This window comes from Delphinapterus leucas, unplaced genomic scaffold (assembly GCF_059928025.1).
Source record: "Delphinapterus leucas isolate spDelLeu-1000000601 "Yukka" unplaced genomic scaffold, BTC_Dleu_Yukka2 spDelLeu_asBTCV2_sq25, whole genome shotgun sequence".
In the NCBI taxonomy this organism is placed as follows: domain Eukaryota; kingdom Metazoa; phylum Chordata; class Mammalia; order Artiodactyla; family Monodontidae; genus Delphinapterus; species Delphinapterus leucas.
Window position 1 is genome coordinate 13,198,867 of NW_028322234.1, and position 12,950 is coordinate 13,211,816.

Sequence of the window (12,950 nt, forward strand, 5' to 3'; positions counted from 1 at the left end):
GAAAATTCTACTGGGCAGTACTGCTCTAGAGAGTGACCAAAGATAGGTAGAAGTTGGAGGGGAGTCTATACCTGGCAATAAGGGAACAGCACGGGACGAGTTTCCCAGTTTTCACTGTTATTTACCGGAAATAGAAACTAGATTGAAAAATGAGAAGACAGAGCCCAAAGAGACCACAACAGTTCAACAATGGAGTAGAACATGCAGGAAAGGAAAAAGCCAAAAAAAGAAAAAAAAAAAAAAAAGAGTCCAAATTCTATCCAAAAATGCTGTGCAAGTCTCTTGCTAACCCTTAAACCATGTGCAAGGCAGACTCCAACCAGCCCGGCTAAAGCTAAAAGAAAGTAAGATAACACCTGCCTCTCACTACAGGAAAACAGACTTTGGAACTTGAGTCCAGACAGTTTAATTGCCTATGAAAAAAAAAGAATCAACGTTCTTCAGAGGACCACAACAGAATCCAGAGTGTCTACAATTTATCTTTCACAATGTCCAGCATACAATCCGATCCAAAATTACCTGACATGTGAAGAAACAGGAAAACATGACCCATACTCAAGAAAGAAGGAGATTAATGGGGACTGACCTTGAGGTGACCCAGATGTTGGAATGAGCAGATAAGGACTTTGAAGCAGCTATTATAAATATACTCAAGGGGGCTTCCCTGGTGGCGTAGTGGTTGAGAGTCCGCCTGCCGATGCAGGGGACACGGGTTCGTGCCCCGGTCCGGGGAGATCCCACATGCCGCGGAGCGGCTGGGCCCGTGAGCCATGGCCGCTGAGCCTGCGCGTCCGGAGCCTGTGCTCCACAACGGGAGAGGCCACAACAGTGAGAGGCCCGCGTACCGCAAAAAAAAAAAAAAAAAAGCAGAAATTATAAAAATGCACCAAATGGGGATTCTAAAACTGAAAAGTACAATATTTGAAGTAAAAAATTCACCGTGGACTCAGCCATGAAAAAGAATGAAATTTTGCCATTTGCAACAACATGGATGGACTTGGAGGGTATTATGCTTAGTGAAGTAAGTCACACAAAGACAAATGCTCTATGATATCACTTATATGTGAAACCTAAAAAACAAAAGAAGCTAGTGAATATAACACAAAAGAAACAGACTCACAGATACAGAGAACAAGCTAGTGGTTACCAGTGGGGAGACAGAAGGGGGGAGGGGCAAGACAGGGGTAGGGGATTAATAGGTACAAACTACTATATATAAAATAAATAAGCTACAAGGATATATTGTACAACACGGGGAACATAGCCAATATTTTATAATAAGAATAAATGGAGTATAACCCTTAAAAATTGTGAATCACTATGTTGTACACCTTAAATATACAATATCGTACATCAACTATACCTTAAAAAATATATAAGTAGAATGCAATACACATGGTGCAAGGGAAAAAAAAGAAGAAAGCATTATTTATCCAGAGAAAAAGGAAAAAAAATTTTTTCCCACTGTGGGGTTGATAGCTGATTGGAGATTGTAGAAGACAGAGCTAACTAGTTTGGAGAGAGATAAAAGAAAATACCAAACAGAAGAAGAGAGAAGAAAAAAATAAAGATTAAATAAAAATGTGCATCTGGAAATGGACAGTGGTGGTTGTATAAGGTTGTGAGCGTATTTAATGCTACTGAGGCATGCAGTTAAAAATGGTTAAAATGGTACATGTTTAGGCTCTGTGTATTTTATCACAATTAAAAAAAATGTACAGAGTCTCAGTGACCTTGGGACAATATCAAAAGATCCAACATGCATGCAATTGGTGTGCTCTGAGGATATGGTCCACACTCAGGGGAGTTATTCTATCAGGAGGGTGAGGGAGGGTGGTGCTGGTGAGCTTGTTTTGTGATGCTCTGATTTTTACAAGAAGTATGTTTCAGGGTGACAAATTTTTTAAAAAATTGTAAAATACACGTAACATAAAAATTTACCATTCTAACCTTTTTTAAGTGTACAGTTCCGTGGCATTAGGTATAGTCATTGTTGGGCAACCGTCCCCACCATCCATCTCCAGAACTCTCTTCATCTTGCAAAACTGAAACTCTGACCCCATTAAACACTAACCCCGCTTCCCCCTCTCCCAGCCCCTAGCTCCCATCATCCTACTTTCTGTCTCTACAGACTTGACTCCTCTAGGGCCCTCCTATGAGTGGAATCAGACAGTATTTTCCTTCTGTGTCTGGTTTATCTCACCGAGCATCATATCCTCATGGTTCATCCATGGTGTAGCAGGTGTCAGAATCTCCTTCCTTTTTGAGGCTGAATAATATTCCAGTGTGTGCATATATTAAGGGCGACTTTTTTTTTTTTTTTTTTGCGTTGGGTCTTCGTTGCTGTGCTCAGACTTTCTCTAGTTGTGGCGAGCAGGGGCTACTCTTCATTGCGATGCATGGGCTTCTCATTGCAGTGGCTTCTCTTGTTGTGGAGCATGGGCTCTAGGCATGTGGGCTTCAGTGGTTGTGGCACATGGGCTCAGTAGTTGTGGCTCGCAGGCTCTCGAGCGTAGGCTCAGCAGTTGGGGCACACGGGCTTAGTTGGTCCGCGGCACGTGTGATCTTCCCGGACCAGGGCTCGAAGCCGTGTCCCCTGCATTGGCAGGAGGATTCTTAACCACTGCGCCACCAGGGAAGCCCAAGGGTGACTTTTTAAATAGAAAACTATATTTGTACAAGAAAAAAAGAAAAGGTTTCCAATGAAGGGGTAGTTGATGAGAGGAAATAGGGGCTCAGAGGGGGCACTTCCAGCTGGCAAGCAGCCCCCTATTCCCGGCTCACCATTTATGAAACTAATTCCCAGTCAAGGTCAGCCCCCAAGATGCTGCTGCTACCCACCTTCCAGGGTGGAGGGAACTGTGGGCTCCAGGTTGTACTCTGATGGCATCCCACCTCTGCCCAAACTGGTCTAACACCTGCCCCACTTCTCCCACCAGCTGGCTGCTGGGCCCCTCTGCTGCCCCCAGATGACAGCATTCATGGAGGCGGTTTCAGGTAGAATGAAGTAGGAGCAAAAGCCAAACTGCTTCCTGGGACAGCAGGCCTTGTTCACACCCACCGCAGCGAATGCTCAACACACCGGTGTTGGTACCACCCCAGGTGTTGCCAAAGACGCTAGTTCCAGGAAGGCCCCGTGCCAACTGCCCCAAGCGCCCACCTCCCTGCACCCCAAGGGAGATGCGGTTACCGCCCCCATGGCACGGCTGAACTGACTTATCATCCCAGGGTCACACGGTTGGTAAACGGCCAGGCTGCATGTGAACTTAGCTCAATACCACCCAGCGTTCTAGATGAACACGGGCTCACGGAACCTCAGCCCGGCAACGGCAGCCCACGCATTCTTGGAAAACAGGACCTGCTGCCTTTATGTCTGTGATTCTCCCCATCTCTGCTTCGCTACTTTGGACTTTGCCTGGGTCGCCGGTGACCGCCCCCTGGCCCAGGCCAATCCCAGTGGTCAACTATCTCTCCGTGGATTCCTGACCTCCTAGTAGTATACCTGCCCCCCCCCCCGTCTGGCTCTCCTAACAACCGTGGCAGCCTGCCTAACCTAATGCAAGCTGTTTTTCTTCTCCTTTGGCCCTAAATGATGCCAGTCCTGTACCCTCTCAGACCAGCTTTTCTCCCTGGGAAATCTCACCCACCCGGAAGCCACAATCGGTGTGCCTGTGCTTTGGTTTTCCAGATTCCTGCAGTTGCCAGGTTTCTCCCCCGATGCCAAACCGGCTAACCCAACACCGCCTGGCTATGCTTCGCCCAGACGTATCACACTCAAGTTATCCTCCACCCTGAGCATGCTTCTTGGCTAAGATCCCACCATGCACCCAGTCTTTGGGGACAGGAATCTGGGAGTCATCCCAATCCCTCCTCACCACCCCCCATCACCCTGGACACTCAGCTACTCACCAGGTCCCACAACTGCATCCATCTCCTCCATAACAATCAAGCGAGTCCCCCCTTCTCTGCTCAATTCCCACTGACGAGGCCCCGTCGCTCATCTCAATCATTGTGGCCACCTCTGCCCTGGTCTCTCTGCCTCCGGGTTTTGCCCAGGCTGCCTCCCTCCATCCACATCTCCTTCCCCGAAAGAGAAAGCCAGCGTTGGAGAGGGCGTGGAGAAAAGGGAACCCTCCTACACTGTCGGTGGGCATGTGAATTGGTGCAGCCACTGTGGAGAACAGGTAGGGAGGTTCCTCAAAAAACTAAAAATAGAGCTGCCATATGATCCAGCAATCCCACTCCTGGGCATACATCTGGACAAAACTATAATTCAAAAAGATACATGCACCCCTATGTTCACAGCAGCACTATTCACAATAGCCAGGACATGGGAACAACCTAAATGTCCATCAACAGACGAATGGATAAAGAAGATGCCGTACATATACACAATGGAATATTACTCAGCCATAAAAAAGAATGAAACACTGCCTTTTGCAGCAACATGGATGGACCTAGAGATTATCACACTAAGTGAAGTAAGTCAGACAGAGACAAATATTTTATGATATCACTTATGTGTGGAATCTAAAAAAAATGATACAGATGAAACTTATTTACAAAACAGAAACAGACACACACATAGAAAACAAATTTAGTTACCAAAGGGGGAAGGGGTGGGGGGAGGTATAAATCAGGAGTTTGAACTTAGCAGATACAAACTACTATATATAGATAAACAACAAAGACCTACTGTATAGCACAGGGAACTATATTCAATATCTTGCAATAAATTATAATGGAAAAAAAAAAAAAGAGAAAGAGAAAGCCAGCTTCTCAGCATCACGTGCAGACAGTGGCCATAAAACAAGCACGAGGAAAAGAAGATGACATTCGGTCCTGGCTGGTACTGAACTCTGGTGAGCCTGCCAGCCCAGGTCTGAGCCCTCCTTGTTCAAGAGAAAGTTGACAAGTGCCTGTCACCTGAGCCTTAAAGACACAGGGGCAGCAATGGGAGCCTTGGGCCTCGATGTCCACAGAAGGGGGTGATTCTCCTGTGAACAACCCCGGCACATGGGCTGTCCTTGGGATTTCAGATTAGCGAAGTTCTGCCCCAAGAGGTCACCAGTGGCTGGCGTCTGAGAGGTGATGGGGGCTGGGGAGCACGGCTGGGTAGGGGTGTCTTCAGGGGGTGGGGCTAGAGCATGTTGGGGTGGGCAGCCTGATCTGGGAACTACTGGCTTGGGCAGGAATTTGGGGACACACAGCCCAGGGGTGGGACAGGACCAGAAGATCTTTTTGGGCAAATTCTGCATGGGGGACTCGGAGAAGGCATCATTTTAGAAGGAAGAGTGGTGAGGATGGATGCGGAGAGGGTGTGGCCTCAAGAGTTGGGAGCCCCAGTACCCCCTGACTTGACATACAGCTGAACAGGGGCCTGCAGACCTGTCAGGGTCCCAGAGGACAGAGGCTAACCGTGAACTTCAGAGTAAGCCAGCCTGGGAGGATCTGCTCCTGGCAGGTGGCCTCAGGCTAGCAGCGCCTTCACTGAAGGAGTTATCACCCCAGTGCATGCCTGCCCACCTAGGTAGGGCAGGGAACCAAGCAGGGCACGTGCGAGATGGCTCATCAGGGGTGGTGCAGGGAAAGGTCCCCAGGGGGAGTCTGTCCGTGGGCCCTTTAAGAACCAGGGGTGTAAAAAAAAAATAAAAAAAAGAACCAGGGGTGTTTGTGTAACTGGAGACTAAGCACTTCCTCTTTCCCATCCATCGCTCTCTCAGCAACCCCACAGAGGCTCACTCTACAGGCCTGTCCCTCCCCAACCCTGGAGAGGGGGCCCACATGGGGGGCACCCCTCCGTCTGCGCCTGGCACTCATCACCAAGGTCTTTGTGATCTGGCCCTGCCCACGCCCCCTCTACCCTGCTGACCTCCTGCAGCTACCAGACTCCCCGGTTCTCAGCCTAGTGTCCATGGCCTGATTCCCAGGGTCTGTTCATATCTCAGAAACATCGCTGTAATGCAGTACCCAGATGCCTAATTTTTTCTTTTCTTTCTTTTTTTTTTGGCCATGCTGCTCGGCTTGCAGGATCGAAGTTCCCCGACCAGGGATCGAACCCAGGCCCTCGGGAGTGAAAGTGTGGAGTCCCAACCACCGGACCGGCAGGGAACTCCCAATGCAATAGCTTTTGTCTAGGCTGTTTCCTCCACCTGGATCACTATTCACCTTCCCCTAACCTTTCAAGTAAGCAGCTTGCCTGTCACTGCTTCCAGGAAGTCTTCCAGGACTGCCAGGCTGGGTCAGAGAGCCTGTGGTCCCTCTGTTTGGCCCAGTTTATTCTGCATTGTAACTGCCCAGGGATGTGTCTGCCTCCCCAGTGGAGAGAGGGATCCGGAGGGGAGGCAATCAACAAATTCCACTTCCTGTGAGTGTCCACCACCAGCTCCAACTCAGGCCTCAAGCTCAAATATTACCTCCTCAGAGGAGCCAAGTTAAATCAGCATGGGTAAGGCAATGGAGAATGTCTAGGCAAAACACAAACAAATGCTGGTAACATTCACAAAGGGGAGTGATCAGAGAATATTTCAGTATCAGAGAGAGACAGCTAGCCTCTGTTTCTCTGTAAAGAACTACTCTGAATGAAAGCCATGGCTGCAGTGATGGTCTCTAAATATTCTGTGACCAATCTCTAGGTAATATATGAGCAAGCCTTGTATGCAAATGCCTCATGTCCTTTTTATACATTTATTTATTTTATTTATTTGCTTTTGGCTGCGTTGGGTCTTTGTTGCTGCTCGCAGGCTTTCTCTAGCTGCAGCGAGCGGGGGCTGCTCTTTGTTGCGGTGTGCGGGCTTCTCGTTGTGGTGGCTTCTCTTGTTGCGGAGCACGGGCCCTAGGCACGTGGGCTTCAGTAGTTGTGGCTTGCAGGCTCTGTAGTTGTGGCTCGTGGGCTCTAGAGCGCAGGCTCAGTAGTTGTGGCGCACGGGCTTAGTTGCTCCGTGGCATGTGGGATCTTCCCAGACCAGGGCTCGAACCCATATCCCCTGCACTGGCCACCACTGTGCCACCAGGGAAGCCGTCTCGTGTCCTCTTTAGACTTCCCAAGTCCGAAGTCATGACTTTTCAGCGAATTCCAAAATTTCAGTTGGTTCATCTCAGAGTCCTGGCTGAATGCTGTCATAAGTTGAAACAGGTTGAAAGAGGCAAGCACCTGCAGCCTATTTGGCTAGCAGAAGTCACCGCAAGCACCTGCCTAATTTTTTCAACTCAAGCACCGAGACTTTCATGCTGTACCCCTGGAAAAGATCCTGAAAATCCTTAACCCTCAGAGTCAACTTCACTGAAGCCAGGACCCACAACTCAGGTTTGCTCCCTGGGCTCTTCATACAGGCTCTGAGGTCAAATAAATGCATCCTATTCCATAAACTGCAACATGTGTGTAGAGTCACGTGCACTTGGTTGTATAAAAAAGGCGACCATTTCAGAATTCAGAGTCACTACTTTGCCAGTGAGAAGAACAACGTTAGAGGAAGCAGACACCTGAGGACAGCCTGATACCTCCTCCAAGAACTGCCTTAAAATCTGTGGCCCAGGGACTTGCCTGGTGGTGCAGTGGTTAAGAATCTGCCTGCCCATGCAGTGGACATGGGTTCGAGCCCTGGTCCGGGAAGATCCCACATGCCACGGAGCAACTAAGCCCGCGAGCCACAACTACTGAGCCCGTATGCCACAGCTACTGAAGCCTGTGCACTTAGAGCCCGTGCTCCACAACAAGAGAAGCCACCGCAAGGAGAAGCCCATGCACGGCAACAAAGAGTAGCCCCCACTCGCCGCAACTAGAGAAAGCCTGCGCGCAGCAACAAAGACCCAAGCAACCAAAAATAAATAAATAAATAAATTTATTTTTAAAAAAAGAGAGATGAGGGAGGAGGCCGTGGGGATAGAGCATTCTAAGAAGCAGGAACAGCCTGTGCAAAGGTCCTGAGGCATAACCAAGCCTGGTTGATTCAAGGCATAGAAGACGAGGCCCCTGGGGCTGGAACAGAGCGGGGAGTGAAGAGAGGTGAGGGCAGGGAGGTGACAACCTTATATTTAGACCTGCCCTAGCCAACAGCTCAGATGGAAAAATGACACCCAGAGGCTGACATTTCCAGAGCTCGTCCTGCTTGCTCTCCCCTCCTGTCACTGCCCTTGTCCCCTGCCATCTCCCGATAGGTCAGCCTTGATCCAGCTGTGGCCCCATCACTCCTGCCAGGATCACGGTCAAAGCTGAGTCAAGAGGACTTCCCTGGCAGTCCAGTAGTTAAGACTCCGCGCTCCCAAAGCAGGGGGCACGGGTTCCATCCCTGGTTGGGGAACTAAGATCCCGCATGCCGTGGGCAGCGCAGCCTAAGAAAAAAAAAAATGCTGAGCCAGGGCCGAAGGGAGGTGCCCTTAGGTGCACCCCTCCCCAGTTTGGAGGGGGTCGGGGAACGGTCCAGGCCACAGTGTCTGGGCTCCACAGAACCACTGATCTAGGTGCTAGCACCCAAGTGTCCGAATCCCCTCTGTGAAGCCTTTGAAACTGGAGGGGTTTGGTGCATACCTGGATGAGGGGGGGTGGGTGGGAAGGGTGAGCAGGCCCAGGTGACCAGGTCCTTGTCCACGGGGGTGGGGGGTGGGATGGGGAGGGATGCTGAGTCTTTTCTCCTACACCTGGAAAGGGAGTGACAGCAGGCTGGTGGAGGGGCCATCCTCAAAACACACCTGCTCTGGTTTCTGCCGCTCATCTTCAAGGCCCAGCCAGGCCCCTGCCTACCATCTCCGGTCACCTCCCTGAGAACATCCTGCCCCAACACCCAGCTCTGGGCTCTGCGTCTCCTCCGCCTCCCTGGCCCCCTTCTCTGTCTCCATCAGCACCCTCTCCCTGGCTACTTCCTTCCATTCCCTCCAGCCCCTCCAGGGATTCTCCCAGGTCAGCTGAGCCCCCCGCCACGTGCAGGAGGAAGGGGAGAAGCATTGCCCACCAGGAAAGGGCTGGCCTCCTCTTCCTTCCTCCTGCCAGCCTCCTCTGCCTTCAGGGTGCACTGACCACTCCACACAGGGGACAACACACCAAAGCAACACCCCTGCAAACCGCACAGCAGTGGGGCCCAACAACCTTGCACCCCTCAAGCAAGGGCCCAACCAGGGTCTGCAATTGTTGGATTGAGGGGCCCTGAGGACCCTCAGTCTCTTCATCTGCCCCTCTCCTCACTCTCCCCATGGCTCACTCTGCTCCAGCCACAGTGGCCTCTCGGCTATACCTCCAACATGCCAGGCCAGGTCGTGCCTCAGGACCTTTGCACATGCTAGTCCCTCTGCCTGAAATGCTCTTCCTCCAGATGTCCACCTGGCTGGCTCCTTCTCATCCTTCAGGTTTCTTCCCTCTCCCGGCTGCCCCCCTCCCAGAACGTCGGCTCCATCCATGAGGTGGGGTGGGGGGCGGCAGGGAAGCTTCATTTTGTTCACTGCTAGTTCCCAGTGCCTCCCAGCACAGGTGCTTCAGAAGTACGTGCTGAATGAATCAATGACAGGGTGGGAGGGAGCTGGGGCCAAGCACAGGGTAGTGGGGGGGATCCTCAGGAGGTCGCTGGCAGGGGCCTGACCCCTCCTTGGATACAGTCATGGGGCCCTGAAGCAAAATATGGTTTGGGGAGCCTAGGAGGAAGCGGGGAGAGAGGTGAGATCCTGCTGGTTCAGTGTGGAGAACTGGTGTGACAGGATCATATTAACAAAGGTACAAAGGCCAGATTGACGGAGGAGAAAGGCCTCCTCTATGTCAATCTGGTCAGAGCCAGGCTGGGTCTGAGGGGCCGATTCACGGATAGCAAAAAGAAGCCCAGTCTGAATGGCTTGGGCATTGGGGAAGGAACGGCAACCAAATAAGGGAGTAAGACCCCTGCCATGGGGAGAAATTATTCAAGCAGGGGATTCAGAGACTGATCTCATCTTCCACTTTGAAGCCCTTGCTCCCCTGGCTTCTGGTTTGCCACCCACTCCTGGTTTCTTTCTTTCCACCCTCTCTCCAATCCATCCCACCAGGGTGGGGATGTCTCCCAAGCTCTAGCCTCCCCCCCACCCGGTCTCCACCTGGGTGTCTAGCGGCATCACAATTTCCAGATGCTGGGAAATAGACTGCTGACTTGCGCCTGAACCTGCTTACCCATCAGTGGCTACTCCATCCCCACCCCATCCTCAACTTCAAGTCTATCCAGGATGTACCCACTTCTCTCATCCATACCTCCACCTGGTCCAGTCTCATCAGGGTCTGGACCAGTGCAGTCACTCCCATGCCGAGTTCCTGGTTCCTGCCTGCAGCTCCTCCCATGCATGCTGTGGTGCTTCCCCTCCACATCTTTGTTCACTGGTCTCTCTGGCCATGAACTCTTAAAAATCCTTAGTAACCTGGCAGATGGTCATCTCCTACAAGAAGGCTTCCCCCACCCTTCCAGAGGCTGAATCAGGTCACTTCTCGGGGCTCCCCCTGCTTCCACCCGGGCATCCCCTCTGCTTTCACAGGTGCTTATTACCAGCCGGACACCTCTCAGGAGATGACTGCTATTATTCCCATGTTATAGGTAAAGAAATTGAACCAGGAGGTGAAGTCACTAGCCTGAGAGCACTACATTCAAACCGGCAGGACAAGGTCAGAGGCAGCTTCCAGACAGCCGGAAAGGGGAAAGCCTGTGGTACCCAGATAAGAGAGGAGCGTGCCCCCTGGTGCCTGCTTTCCTGTGGGCATCCCAGGGGTGGTGGGAGGAGTGAGCCCTAGCCAGCTCCCCACGGCCAGCTACACTCATCCCAGCGGCTCCTGTGCCCAGTGACCACGTCACACCAGGCGCTTGGCCAACTGAACACTTTACATGCCTAACTCACTCAGTCTGCAGACTGTGGGTTCTGGAGGTGGACGCCCTTATGCCTTCCTCCCATTTCTCAGAGCAGGAAATGGAGGCTCACCGGGCCCAGAACTCCCACCAGTGCTGCAGCCCTCCTCCATCCCCCGAGGCGTAAGGCTGCCCCTGGGATTGGCCAAGCCCTTTCCTATTTCATAGCCGAGACTTCCATTGATCAGAACAATACTCCCAGATACAGGTACTATTGACCCATTTTATAGATGGGAAAACTGAAGTCCAGAAAACTTTCTCTGGGGCCCCAAGGCCAATTCAATGACCAAGGCTCCCAGCTGGGAGTAGGTGAGCTGGGAGGGCAGGCAAGGAAGGTCCCAACTGCCTCCTCCCTGCAGCCTGGCTGGGCCTACAGGGACCCAGCTGCGCTGAGTGAGGCTCTGGGCACTCCCACCACTGTCAAGTTTATTCACAGCAGCTCCTTCTGGAAGGGGGCTGAGTTGAGGCTAGGGACTTGGGGTGGGGTCGGGGGCTTCAAAGACAACCCTACCCTCCAGAATTTCTATTTCAGGTGGCCCCATACAACAGATCCAGGGTGCCCCCTTGCACTCAGTCACGTTGGACTTGGCCTGGGTTCAGAGTCAGGTCCTCAGGCACCTTCCCCCTCAGGTGGTATCTCACAGGTTTTGGAAATCGGACTCAGTCATAACAGCTTCACACCCTCAGATGTGTTTCTCCCTCAGTTTTCCTATCCTTCCACACTCCCAGCTGCCGGTGCCAGAAATCTCTTCCATGCACTTTCCTTCCTGTCCCACTTCTGAGCAGGCAGGGAATACAGGCAGTGTTCTTCTGACAAAAAGAACCCAAATTCACCCACTTTCCATCCCCCCCTTCCTGTCGGGTCCAAACCAGCAGCCTCCTCCAGGGTTTCCTCCGGTCTCTTTTGGCCACAGCAGCTTTTGGGTCTTCTTAAGACACAAGTGGACCCGGTCACTCACTTTGTTCTAAGCCTACGTGGTCACCACAGACTTGAGAACGGAATCCACATCCGCCTCGTTATCTTCGTGGCCCCGGGGGCCAACCTCCTCTCACCTCGGATCCCCAGCAAACTGCATTTCAGCCACGCTGGCCTCTTTTCCGCTCAGCAAACACACCAGTCTGGGCCCTGCCTCAGAATCTTTTGCTGTTTTCTGGGCCTAAAAACCCCTCGCTGGCTGGTCCCCTCAGGCCCGGATGACACCTTCTCCGAGAATGCCTCCCTGACGCTAACCCATCTCCCAGATGTGTTGTCTTCCCCGCACTTAGCATGGCTGGAATGATCTGTGTCTGTTTCCGCGGGTCCCAGCCGTCGACGCGGCCGGGCCGCGGGGTCGGAGGCCACGGCCCCGGCTGCATCCCCAGACCTGGCACGTCGGTGGCACCCCTTAGGCATGGATTCTCTGGTGACGGACCGACACCCCCCGTCGCGGTCCTCGCGTTCACACATCCGGATTCCCCCGCGTCACCGTGCTAGGCTCGTCCCCACTCCGGCCCGCCCGTTACGCAGCCCCGTCCTCGGGCGCTCGCGGCGCCCGGGCCCTCGGGGGAGCTGGGCTCTATCGGGGAGGCGGCCCGGGCCTGGGACCAGATGGGAAGCCCCGAGAGGCCGTCCCGGGCGAGTTGATGGGGGACCGCATGCGTCTGGGGGCCGCCGCGGGCGCCATGGCCTTGGAGGCGGGGCCGGAGCTCTCCGTGAGAGTGGCGTTCCGGTCCGCGTTCGGGGCGCGGGGGGTTCGCTTACCTGGGGGCTCAGGCTGCCGGGAGCACCAGGGGCCGGCGGCGGGGCGGGGGAGAGCGCGCCTGGCGCAGATGCAGAGGAGAAGGAGACGCTTATCGCCCGCACGACGCAGCCGGACTCTGCTCCGGGCACCGCCTCGGCCGGGGGCGGGGAAGCAGGCTTTAGGGGAGCGCGGGGCGGGATCGGGGGCGGGGCCTGGAGGGCGGGGCCGGGGCGGGGCCGGGGCGGGGACTGGTTGAGCCCAGCGGGGCGCGGGGTCCTAACGGAGCTCGGCCCCTTCCGTGCGACTAGGCCGCTTCCTGGACCCCCTCCCTGCGCTACAGGGCCCCGCCTCCAGCCCCGCCCGCCCCCCCCCCCCACCAACG

At 53.4% G+C, this 12,950-nt stretch overlaps 1 protein-coding gene across 1 annotated transcript in view; it reads right to left on the reverse strand.

The window, feature by feature from the left end:
• The window catches only part of CERS4 (ceramide synthase 4), a 34,007-nt gene extending 21,285 nt beyond the window's left edge, over positions 1–12,722 (reverse strand). The window contains exon 1 of the mRNA XM_022557147.3: positions 12,589–12,722. The gene's annotated coding sequence lies outside the window, so the exon portion shown is untranslated. The remainder of the gene's footprint in view (positions 1–12,588) is intronic.
• Between the last annotated feature and the right edge of the window lie 228 nt (positions 12,723–12,950).